A 13,109-nucleotide genomic window follows, 5' to 3' on the forward strand; every position below is an offset into this window, starting at 1 on the left:
AAATCTAAGTATTGTTATATCTTGAGCAAAGGTGGCTTCAAGCAGAATAATTTTCACTTTTCATATTGTTGGTCTTCTCTTCTTCTCTTCCAGTCTTTCCTCCTCAGAATCAAGGAATTTACCTGATTCCAGAATCTTTCCCCAATGTTGAAGTGGTGCTTCACCTCCATAGAGAATTACTGTGGGGTGACTCTGTCACCAGTGTTTGGCTGTAGAGCGTTGCTGCCACAGCCTTTAAATTTAAAAGCCATTACTCAATGTCAGGAATAGCACTCAGCCCTGTGACCAGTTATCAGCTTTGACCTTCACCCCTACGGTTTATTTAATGCTTTGAGATTTGTCACAATTTCCTTTTTCTACCTCATGTAACATCTCACAACTTCTTGCCATCTCTAGGGTGGGAGTTCGTACTTAGTGATTCCCTTCAATTGAAATCATCTGGCATATACCTTAAAAAATTACATATATGAATTTGAACAATTTGCTTTAACTTAATTCTTTTTTTTTACAGACTTAAAACTTATCTTTATTTTTTCAATTATGAAAATATATACCCCGGATGCCTGGGTGGTTCAGTCGGTTCAGTGTCTGCATTTGGCTCAGGTCATGATCCCAGGGTCCTGGGATCGAGTCCCGCATTGGGCTCTCTGTTCAGCTGGGAGCCTGTTTCTCCCTCTGCCTGCTTCTTATGCTGTCTCTCTCTCTTTCTGACAAATAAATAAATAAAATCTTTAACAAATAATAAAAATAAATATATATACCCACTTAAAAAAGAAAACGAAAGGATGAAGGAGGAAGAAAGGTTTTCTGTACTTGGGCAAGGGTCAGGTGTGCCTGTGGAGCTCACAACTTTCTCCTAAGAGTCAGCAGTTTATGAAGCATCGAGATGCTCTAGGAACAGCCCTCTTGAGTCACTTCCTAACGAAGGGTGGGAGTGGGAGGGGGTGGAGGTAGGGGGGGTGTTGATGGTCATCCAAGTTTCAAATTTCCAAAGTCATTCTCTAAATCATTCAGGGGCATCAGGATCCTCCTGAGCCATTAGTTCTGTGCTTTTACTGTAGTATTCCAGGTTGTCCCAGGGCTGGATAGGCCTGTCCTGCGCATCCACAAACTTCCCCCAGCAGTCCTCAAATTCCAGGCAGCTCATGACAGCTACTGGGATCCTGGATGTCTGCCTATGTTTCAGCTCCTGCTGATACTTCCAGCGCCAGTGGAAGTACAGGTGGGAGACGAAGTTCTGAAGGCTGAGGTAGGGGCCGTCTTTGACAAAGGCAACCAGTTTTCAGGCACAGGAGGGGCAGGGGCTCCAGGTGACACAGCAAGTGATTTCTAATTGCTGGGATTGGTCCAGTTGCAGTGACTTGATCTTATGAATAAAGCAAATTTCTGCATGGTGCTTTTTCTTGTTTTGAAGGTAGTCTTTGGCAATTATGGGGCCTTCACTCAGCTTCAGCTGGTAGTACAAGGAGGTCTTCCTCCAGTAGTAGCGTGTTGTGACCTGGTTCTGGCTGCCAAACTGATAGTAAAATACTTCTTCTTTTAGTGGACTCATTGTGGTGCTGACCCTGGGAGTCCCTATGCAGCTGCCTCACCTCAGGTGCCTTGTCCCAGCCTTGCCCTTTGTCTGGGGCACCAGGACTCCATTCTTCTTACTGGCCTTGCTTTAGGAAAGCCCCAATATGAGAGTGACCTACCAGGCTACCTCCATGGAGGTCCCCAGTGCTTTTGTTTTGAACACTAATTAAGACCCCTCTTCCACGTTTCGTTTTTATTTTTATTCTCCCTTGAACACTTCTTTCAGATTAAAAAGGAAAAGGGTGGCATTAAAGCTTGCTCTTTCTTATGTTGACATCTTGCTTATAATCTTCCAAATTCATACATTTAATCATAAATACCCAAATAAAAAATACATATCACCTTTAACTTTAGACTTAAGGATTTATGTTTGAGACTTAATTATTCTTTGAAATACAAAGCTTAAGATAAGTTTCTTTGGAAGAAATAAATCCAACCCTTTATTTGGGCGTGGTGGGAGCAGGGGGTTGCCTGGAATCATACTCAACTGAGTTGCTCAGTGAACGCGACTCTTATGGTAATTAGGTTATACTGTTGTTGTTTGTATAAATAAATAAATAGTATGATAATTCTGTTGGCTGGCCTTCCTTACCGTTTGAATGAACCAAGTGCAGAGTGAAACCTGACCTCCTTCACCTAGGAGAGGAGGAGCTACGGTTTTGATGGGACAGCTGAGGAAGATATCAGCTAGTTATTATAATGAATTTATAAGGTCTATAGGTAAAATTTTCAGTGCTTAATGGGAAGAAGAAACATAGGACTTGCAATTCTCTGCCTGTTAGCATGAGTTGCCCTATCACTTCTGTATCTCAGGGGGCTCTCTGGCAGGAGGGGTCTCATGGGCCAGCCCCTCTCAGCACTTCTGTGGGATCTCCCAGAAGAGCTGAACATAGGGCTGTGAGGATGGTGAGGGTAGGACAGCACAGTTGGGGAGAGAGGGTAGGAGGAAGGAGCATTTTGTCTAGGGGTGGAGTGAGTTGCTCATGCCCTACCCTCCCTGAAGAAGATGGAAATATTGGGTGCCAGTTTTAATTTCCAGCACTGGGGGAGGCCAGCAGACTGGGAAATGAATGAGCTGCCCAAGTCAACTGAGGACAATAGTATCTTCCTAGGTGTCTGGACACCAAGCCAAACACAGCATGGGTGCTAATTTCCCCAAGATCAAGGAGGCCTGGGTTGGAATAAGGGACTCAGCCTCCTGCTCTGGGATGCTGTAGGGGGAGGGTCACTAATGAAAAGTGCTCCACACAGAGGAAACCTCAAAAAGTATGGAGATGAGCAAGTCCAGGAAATGAGCCATACTCTTGAAAGGGCTGGAACAAAAAGCAGGAGGGGATGAGAGGGAACCAGGAGCCAGCTGATGGTTGAAGCAAGAATTTGGTCTTCTGAATCTCCAGGTGATGGGGAGTCGTGGATGGGTTATAAGCTGGAGAAGGAGGGATGGCTGAGGTTAGACTAGGATCTGAAGATGTGTTCAGGAATGCCTGGCAAGGTCAGATGAAACATGGAGACCAGCAAAAAGCAGAGTGGTGGTCTGAAAAGGGTAGCTCTGCTGTCAGTCTCAGTGTACTCTGGGCAAAGTGAGAATACACAGACCAGAGTTTCTAATAAGCCAACAGTCCCAGTCCAGAGAGAGGAGGGGTACAGGGTAATTCTAACACTCCCAGCTTTAGGAGTTCAAATGTAACATTCTTCTGGGTATACACCAAGGTTACCATTTTCATGTTTTTCTATCAGTTTGTTTAATAAAATCAGATTATGTTGAATATCTTAAAAAATGCTGTATTTTACATCACACCTTTAATAATGATTACGTACTAATACTTGATTTTTACTATACATTTATTTGATATTTAAATGATCTTATTGCTATTTTAGCATATAGGCCTTTGCTTTGCAGAACTCTGACATGCCTGAATTTTAGTTATTACAGTTTACTTAAATAACACCAGTTTCCTAATAATGTGTTCAATTTAAAATTACTTGGGTATATCAACTGTGAATACTTATGTAACGTAGAAATATGTGCTAGTTCCTCCATGCACAAATTGTTACATACATAATAGATGCACGTCATGATCAGTGACCAGTCACATGACTTGTTTCAGACTCTGTCAGAGATTGGTCACTGCACATCTGTTATTCAATTCACATAAAAACAGAAAAGCATGTAGCTGTATCGCCACCTTGTCTCCCAGGGTTATTTTACAAAAATGGATAATTAAAAGAGAGATTAGACCAGTAAAGATGATGGTATAGCAAAGAAACAGAAGTGATACCCTCAGGAATAAAACTGGGTGTGATCAGAAGATAGGTGAGCATGGGAATGTGGGTACTGCCCTCTCTGGGAGACTCAAAAGATGGAGCCAAAGGACATTAGCAAAGGTGAACTTAGCATAAATGAGGAGGGTGGTTATGATGAAATATCCCAGAGGAGGTAATACTAGAAAGTAAATTTCATGTTGATAGAATTCTTGGAGGTGTTTCACAACATTGAAGGCACAAAAGATAAAACATCGAAAGCTGGCCCAAACTTAGAAGGAACAGTGACAATTCAACAAGGCATTGATTGTTCCATATCATAAGTATCATAAATGGAGATGGGGAAACAAACACTATTCCATCTACTCTTTGAGTTTTTTTTTTTTTTAAAACAAAACACTTTAGTTGTCAATGTTTTGAACAATTTAATATAGGGTGCTCTAAGTAAATATTAGTTTGACTATTTCTTCATTCCCTGTAAATGTATAACTAACAATAAGAGAGTTTTTAATATTTCAATAAAGGTTTTTAAAGGTCATGGAACAATTGTAATTCTTCCCGTTGAAGTTTAGAACAGCTTTGTTTGGTTTAAGCTCACGCCATCAATTTTATAATTCAAGTGAGGACTGTTTGTATGTTAAATGACACAAGAGGAACTACTCATTTATTTAATTCAGTTAAATAACTCAGAAATGCAGAAATAAAACAAATAAAAACAAATAACAGCACTTCCCTTATATTTACTATTATTTATCATAGTGTTCATAGTTTTTTGCAATCTGTCTTCAGATAACTTCTCTTTTTCTTCCTTAGAAGAACAGACCCATTTCTCTCAACTTATATTCATATTATATCAGATTACCAAGAATGCTCAGGACTTGCCACATATATTTTTTTCATTAATGCCCAGATTATTTCTCCCACATCATTATAATAGCCACAATAGCACCACTTTCTCTGAGTTTTCTAGACTGCTTTCCTCCTAATCAAATGATTTGCTATTCAGTTCTCCTTCCATCGGAATGATTTTCTATCTCTATTACGGCACACTGTGTAACAGTAAGTCACATATTAAGCCATATTCTGAGCTATTCTTACGCTCCTGTTCTTCTTATCATTTACTGTTGTCCCTCTAATACATACCTCAGCAGCAAAGTCTAAAAATATTTCAGTATATTTTGTTTTTCCTTAAGATATTTTAAATTTTGGCTATCTTTTCACTGCAAACACACACACACACACAGATTTTTTAACTTTTGGACAGTACTGTTGAGTCATAAGCTTATTGAAATGCAACGTTTTGGACTTTTATAGATTGGGAGGCCATTATTCAGGCTACCACAATATCAAATATAGTATTTTTCACACTAGCAAATGAATTGTTCTACTACTTTGCATTGAAACAATGTGAATCGATATGGAAAATAATTGTTTTGATACTCTGTAAACTAGCAGCTGAATCAAACTACTTTTAAAAAATTGTAATTGATTATTCATTAATGTCTAGAGATAGCCTATGACTTTCTTATTCTGGTTAGAAAATCAACTAAAAAATATTTATCAAAACCCTATTATCTTTGTAACCTCCATTGTCATTGAATAAAATGAATTGACTTAATCATCATTACAAAATGCACTGAACCTAAATTTGAGTGAATATAAAAAAGCAAAAGAGTTATTTTAAATGTTAATACTTACATTTTGAGAAGTGTGAAACTGATACAGATATATGGTATTAATTTTATGTTCTTTGAAATAAAATTGAATGTCTCCTCTTCAGATAAGCAATGGAGCCACTTCTCCATTCTGGTTTTGTTTGCAACAGACTCAAATACTTTGCATGTTGCTTTCTTTCCTAAAACTTCTTCTGTTATTTTGAGATTGTCATCAACAGTAAAATGTCTGTTTTCAGATTTGGAAATCCATGCACCTGACCCAAAAGAATTGTTTCATATACACTGTTTACATTGACATTATTAATTTTTGCTCCTTTCTGGGCTGATGGTGCTCATTGTCTAGGTTCTGTTGACAGCAACAGAGAAGGAACCCAAAAGTCCCATGGTTGAGACAGTCACATAACCCCACTCTCATTGCTCCCTGCTGTCACAAGAGTGCCAGGCTCTGTGAGCTTCATTGTCCACAGGTTTGAAGACTCTCCAATAACTTTCTTCTGAGAATAACTTTTAGTCTTTTCTTAGAAGAGCGGTGACCTGACTCTGCCGTTGAAGGAAAGTATCCAAGGATACAAATGCTCCATATACATGCTTTCGATCCATCTTCCCGATTTTCATTCTAAATTATCACCTTTCTTGATGCTGGTGCTTCCAAATTTTGAGACTTTAAGAGACTCAAGGGAGAAGTCATTTTTCCCCCAACGTTATATCCCAATTTAATATTTAGTTTATAGTTTACTCCTAGTAAGTAAGTGACCCTCCCTTCCATCTATATTTTTCTTCCCAGTTTTTTGAATTCTTTGGGGAAATGTGAGTCTGTTTTCCTATTCTCTTTGTCTTAATGGGCTAAGACCAGTTTATTTATTTACTTTTTTACCATCAACTAACTGGTGCTTCCAGGGGAAAAGGTTCATTCCATTACGTTTAACAAGAAATTTAACTAGTTTTTTTTTTTCTTGTTACAAATATTTTGTTTGATTTTTTACTGTGTCTCCATGTCTTATTCAGGTATTTGGGGAAAAAGTTATGATTCTCAAGTCAGGCAAAACCAAAAAGGGATATAGAATAAAGGTCAGGGAAATTTCAAGGAATTCAAACATAAGTATAGCTGACCTGCAAATAAACTGTAAGTCATCACATGAATTCAGTAGTGAGCAGATGCATCAAGCAGCCAGGGGGATTCATGGACCTTTGAATCACTCTTGAAGTTTTTCAGTTATGGGCAACAGCCCATATTGTCTGAGGCAAATTATGTGTTTGTGTGAGTATAGGTGTGCAGATGTATGTGGGTTTACCTGTTTTGATAAACAGATAAGAAAGGGCTTTCAGAAACACCAGAGTTTAATCAGATTGTCTTTTTCATATAATTGTTTTGAGGAATTGAAAGACTACACACTATCAACTTCTGTGATCACTTGACCTTGTGATGTCACCATCACTGTGTTTACTCTTAGATTATTAAGGACAAGAATATGTGTTGTTTTTTTAATTCTATTTTCATTTTAACAAATTCTCTTTACATTGTGTTAAGGCCATTTTGTCACTGAAAAAATTTATTCGAAATTTGAAATCAAATGTTTACTGATTCAGTATTTTCTAACATAATTTTATAAATATTTTTAACATCATGTTATTAAGAATTTGCTTGGTCTACATATTCAACAAACTTTTTAAGATCAGTTTTGAGCAATATTTCTTTTATCAATTTCTGACCACTTTTTATTTTTTAATTAATTATTATTTTATTTTTTTGCTTTTATTATTTTAATTATCTTCATTACGAGTAAGTGAAAGTATAGAGCACATCATTCTTTTTAAAACTTAAGCATCGTTTATCAGTTGTGTTTGAAGGTCTACTTCTGGAATTAATAAGTTTTATGGAAAAAATCATTAACAATAAATGTTATATGATCCATCCTGCCTTTAATATTACAAAGCATGTTGCATGTTTCAGACTATGGCAAGTCTTGCAAGAATTTTATTAGAATCTAATTGTTGAACTTATTAGACCAAGATAAGAGTATCGCCTTAAATATTAATCTTCTGGTTCATATTCTTGTTCTCATTTCCTCTATGCTTTCCCTCTTCTTCTCTTCTTTAAGCAATCTTTTATATTCTTCAGTTTGGGGAGTGCCCAATTACAGAAATGAATTCTTCTATTAATATGCTTTTATATTCCATTTTTTAAAAACTCCTTACCAAATGATTTTTCCTAACACTGAGATTTATATGGTATCACCAAACCAGACAAATGGATGTGAGCTGATCTTACGTTAACAACATGTTTTCCCTATTTTGTCGTTGAGGTTATAAAGCAAATTGAAATGTGAATCACTCACTCAGGAATGTCTTTTATATGTCTAAATCATTGTAATTATTAATAAATAAATTACTTTCCAAAATAAAAAAAAATATAAAATACTGACACTAAGAAGAAACTAGAGATGGATGATATGTTTCACTGCTTTCATTTAATACTGTGAAAAGAGACACAGACAATTTAATTGTACTACCTAAAGCCATCCTAAGACTGGTAACCAAATTACCTAGGTCCAAAATTGAGTATGCTGTTTTTCCCCCAGTGTAATTGCACTACTGCTATATTTTATGTTCACGTTGTTCACAATCAGGACAACTTGATCACTATTGTTAATGTGTAATTTTAAGAAATGTTTTTTTAAAATTTATTAAGTCATCTTAAATCTATCCAGAGATTGGTAGATTGAATTATTCAAATTTTTAGAAATTACTAGTGAACATAGCATTGACCTGTCCATATCGAGGGTATTTAACTACAAATTTAACATTTGAAACCCTAGCTTTAAGTACCAAATTGCCAAGATAAAATACATGCTTGAATTAGAAGATACTTCAAGGGGGGGGGGGTCACATAAACTATATTAAAATTGAAGGGTATGGCAGAAATCTGTTCGCCTGCACATGGGAAGAGTTTTATAGTGGAAAATACCCCTACTATGAGTATTACTAAAATTTTAGAAGAGCTCATTTTCAAAAGCATAAATGTATTTCACACTTAGAATGTGAAATTCTATATAACAAGGGAGAAAATACCATCCTCTACTAAGAAAATCTTCTATTTAGTTGTAAATATTCCATAAAGTAAATTTCACCCCTTAGAAATAATTTCATTACATTTAGCTTCATATTTTGTATTAAAAACAGCAATTTAATGGAATTAGAAATAGACACCTTTGTAAGTTGTGTTATTAATCTTATATTTTTTTGTGTTTTGGTTTTTAAATAGTTTTTCTTTAAGGATTTTATTTATCTATTTGTCAAGGAGGGAGAAAGTGAGAGAGAGAGGCAGGCAGAAGGGGATGCAGGCTCCCTGCTGAGTAAGGATCCTGATACGGGATTTGATCCCAGGACCCCTGGGATCATGACCTGAGCAGAAGGCAGACGCTTAACCGACTGAGCTACGCAGGCATCCTAATAGATTTCTTTTTAAGAATTTTTATTTATTTTGGAGCCAGAGAACACAGTGTGGAGGGGCAAAGAGAGAAGGAGAGAGAATCCTAGGCAGACATCCCGCCCCCCCGAGGGTGTAGCCTGTCCTGCTGCTCCATCTCAGTCCCTGAGATCATGACCTGAGCAGAAATCAAGAGTTGGACACTTAACTGTCAGAGCCACCCAGCTGCCCCTTAATAGTCTTCTTTAGCAGCCAAAATTTAACTTTTATTTTTAAGTAATATATAATTCAAATCCTTATCTATTGGTACAAAATTTGCAATAAAATGTATTTTAAAATATGAGGTTAAATCAACTTTAAGGGAAATAGATAATCGAAAATAATAAGATTATATTTTTATCTTATAAATCACTGGGAATTTCACACTTACAGAAAAGAAAGCCACTTCTAAAATGTCATAGACATGTATTTACCTCCAGCATCCAGTGTAACAAAATGAATCTATTTCCATTTGTTCTGTGACAGGAAGAAAATAGTCAACCAACCATGGAAAACATGTTTTGAAAGAATTTGATTTGTGGGGTCTTTCACATTGATAATGAATATGAGGTTTTATTCAATTTTATCTCAACTTTATTTGGAAAACAATACCCAAACATGTATGTTGTGATTGGAATTCTAAATTATGTGTTGTCACTTAGATTTGTAATAGTCTAACAAGTTGTTTTACAGATGCACAAAAAGCTTAAATGTCATATTTTTTAAAAAAGATTTATAAGCTGTTACAGTACTACACTGTAAATTATTTACAATAGTAATTTGATTAAGTTGGAGTATAGATAAAACATGCTAATATGAGGTTGATGTTTGACATAATTCATTTTAGCCTTAATTATTTTGTTTCTACCTATCATCATAATGCACATTTCTCATCTTCCCAAATGAATCAAGAATAATGAAGTCACTGCTTATGAAATTACTTGAGAAGAAATTTATTACTAGGGAACACAAAGCACCCTATGAAAATTTGCAGAATGTGAACAATTGAAATTGTCATTAAAAACTTTTTTGCATTATCACACATAAATTTACATAGAAAGAACAATCTCTTATAATCTTTCTAAGATATATAATACATTTTGTGATATCTTATTGTATTTTATATATTTAATATGAACTCTTAAAAAAGAATACAATTCCACTCTAGTTTTCAAGCTATGAATAATTTTACAATTATTTATTAATAGCTATACTGTGTGAGTCTATATGTGGGGAATGGGGAGGGAGAGAAAGAGAGAAGGGGAGTACAAGATTTTATTAAATTGCATATCACTCTGCATGTTGTTATTTCATTTTAAGCTAAATCGGAAAAGCCACATAGGTTTTATGACTTGTGTTTTTTGGGTTCAAAATGATCTTTATAAATTGGGGAGAAACTATTACAACTATCTAATCTCTGCCATCTTTCTTCATTTTGGTTACTGATGAAGAATCCAAAACAAACAAGCAATGTGACAGGAAAGGTTAGGATGCATACTTAGACACATGCTTTAAATAGTTAAATCATTATTAGTAGTTCTATGAACAAGATTAATTCTCAAAAAGGTGCAAAGTGAATATTACTGGTTTAAATGAAATGCTTTATTTCAAACCTTCCTAGAAATTGGCAATAGGGGGTAGGAACAGGTTCCTATGAGTGGGGACTTCCCATGTAATGTCATTGTCAATTAGTTTCATTCAAAAAAGCAAATGTAGAAGTAATGATGAAGTGTTTGCTTTTAGGTATTGATATTTCATAAGAAATAGAATTTCTTAAATTACTAGTAGAAAAAATAGAATTAAAGGAAAATGCAAATAGCACCTGTTAAAGGTACAATACCAATAAAGAAATAAATTATAGATAGATAGATAGATAGATAGATAGATAGATAGATAGATAGATAGATGATAGATAGATGATAGATAGATAGATAAGTGTACATTTGCAGAAATCCAAAAGTAAACTTTAGCACAGGTATTTCCATTGTGAAAGATAAACTAGAGTACGAAATAATTATATGTAAGTTTTTGCCCTAAAACAATAAAAACAATTATTTTCAAGCTGTCAGAAAAATATATACAAAAGCTACCAAACGTCAAACCATTATAAAAATACCCATAAGTTTTAGAAACCAAAATATCAAGTTCCACATTCTCATAAAAGGACACTAAAAGTAGAAATGAAAAACAAAATTTTGAATAAAATAGACCTGATTACTTGGAAATGAGTAGATATAACTATATTTGAATATATATTTCTTATACACTCATGAATAGATAGATCTATTTCTTCATCATTTTAGGATAAGATGAAATCAAAACTTCTTTGATACCAATTTTGGGATCGAAATATTAAAATGAAGACTACACAGTGGAATTGTTAGGCTTAAAACTAGGTTATAAAAAGTAAGATAACATTTTAGTTAATGACAACTTTGGTTAAGAACATTTTGGAGGCACTGGTGCTGGACTTACTCTAACAGCGATAAAACTGGAAGAAAAGTGTAAGGCAAATCTCTTTTAGGCATAGGAAAACAGGTAGTGTATAACTCTGAAACTTGGTAGAAGGGAGACAGTTAAGGAGAGCCTTACCTTCAGTCTGGCTTTCAACATTAATGCACTCAGAATTCTGGCCAAAGAGTATAAGTCAAGCAGAGATAGAGGTGGTTCTTCTGAGCTGAGGACACAACAATTGCAGTTCAGTTCTCAAAAGCAGTTGAAATTTGCCAGATATATTACTGGAAACAGGAGGCTATCCCAAAATTTGGCCCCAAAAGTCTTCATGAGGATTTCCTGTATGTTTTTGACCAAGAGTTGGTCTGGGCAGGTGAAGGATGAGAAGTTTTAAGGTCTTGAAGTGGTTACACCACTGTGATGTTTACAGCAAAACGGAGGTATCAGTAGTTACCCATTCCTTCAGCATGCTGGAGTTCTGTCTATCCTGAGAGGAAACATCACTGAGCACCTTAGACATTCATTTGTGACTCCAGAGATTCTGTTTCAGTAGTAAGGGCCATGCTCTAAAATCAGAAAATATCCTAACACTAAGGGAAATTTCTAACCAGACCCAATCTAATCAATTAGGGCTAAGCAAGAAGATAGTGTCTGCTTTTATCATGCTGGGCACACTAATCATCCTCTATTCAGTTCAATACAGATTAAACCATCTCCATAGAAACAGCAGGAAGATATTTTGAAAGGAAGGTATAATGTAATCAACATAAAGTAAAAATGTGGATACTATCCAATGACCTGTTTTTCAGCTGAGGGCACATTTTTTGGTCCTCTTTTCCAAAAAACTCCTAATCAGAAAAATATATTAATTTTAAAATTATTCAAAACTTAGGATATTTGACCTTATTTAAGCTTCAAAACCATTCTGTTTCATAGATTCGAATCTAACAATAGGCTGCCACATTTAATAATATAATTGAGCCAGTTGAATACATTTTGATTTCTACCTTCTAATATGACAATAAGTTATTTAGATTTATTTATTTAATCAGTCATGCATTATTCTGAATTATAGATGAGTTCTAAAGTATTAAATTAAAATAAGAAATCTCACCTTGTAAGCAGAACTTGGAAATTACTATGATCAAGGTCTTTTGGAGTGAGGAATATTAAAAACCTGGAGATATAATCAGGGATTACACATAAGCTACTGGATATTGGAAATTGAAGTAGTTAAAATTCTGCTGCTAGTCACAGACTAAAATTTGGATTCACTACTCTTCATCATTAAATGTCCCTATAGAAAAGCTATCATATATGAAACCTCCACCATATAAAAATGATTATAAAAACACTGAACCAGAAAATTAAAATAATATATTTAAATTGATGAAATAAAAAATCTGTAAGTCCAGTGTTTTGATAAGTCTAGTATTTTGGAATTAAATTGAAAGTATTCCTAATGCTTGTTTTTTTTAATTCAAGTATAATTAACATACAGTGTTATATTAGTTTTAGGTGTACGATATAATGATTCAACAATTCTATACATTACTCAGTGCTCATCATGATAAGTGTACTCTTAACCCCCCCAGACATTTCACCTGTCCTTCCACCCACCTCCCATCTGGCAACAGTCAGTTTGGTCCCTGTACTGAAGATCTTAAGAGTTTTTT

General features: G+C 35.1%; 1 pseudogene; it reads right to left on the reverse strand.

The window, feature by feature from the left end:
- Window positions 1-969: 969 nt before the first annotated feature.
- Window positions 970-1,552, reverse strand: LOC123800981 (DNA dC->dU-editing enzyme APOBEC-3H-like; annotated as a pseudogene).
- Between the last annotated feature and the right edge of the window lie 11,557 nt (window positions 1,553-13,109).

Source organism: Ursus americanus, chromosome 10, assembly GCF_024610735.1.
Source record: "Ursus americanus isolate L20-20 chromosome 10, mUrsAme1.1.p, whole genome shotgun sequence".
Classification (NCBI taxonomy): Eukaryota; Metazoa; Chordata; class Mammalia; order Carnivora; family Ursidae; genus Ursus; species Ursus americanus.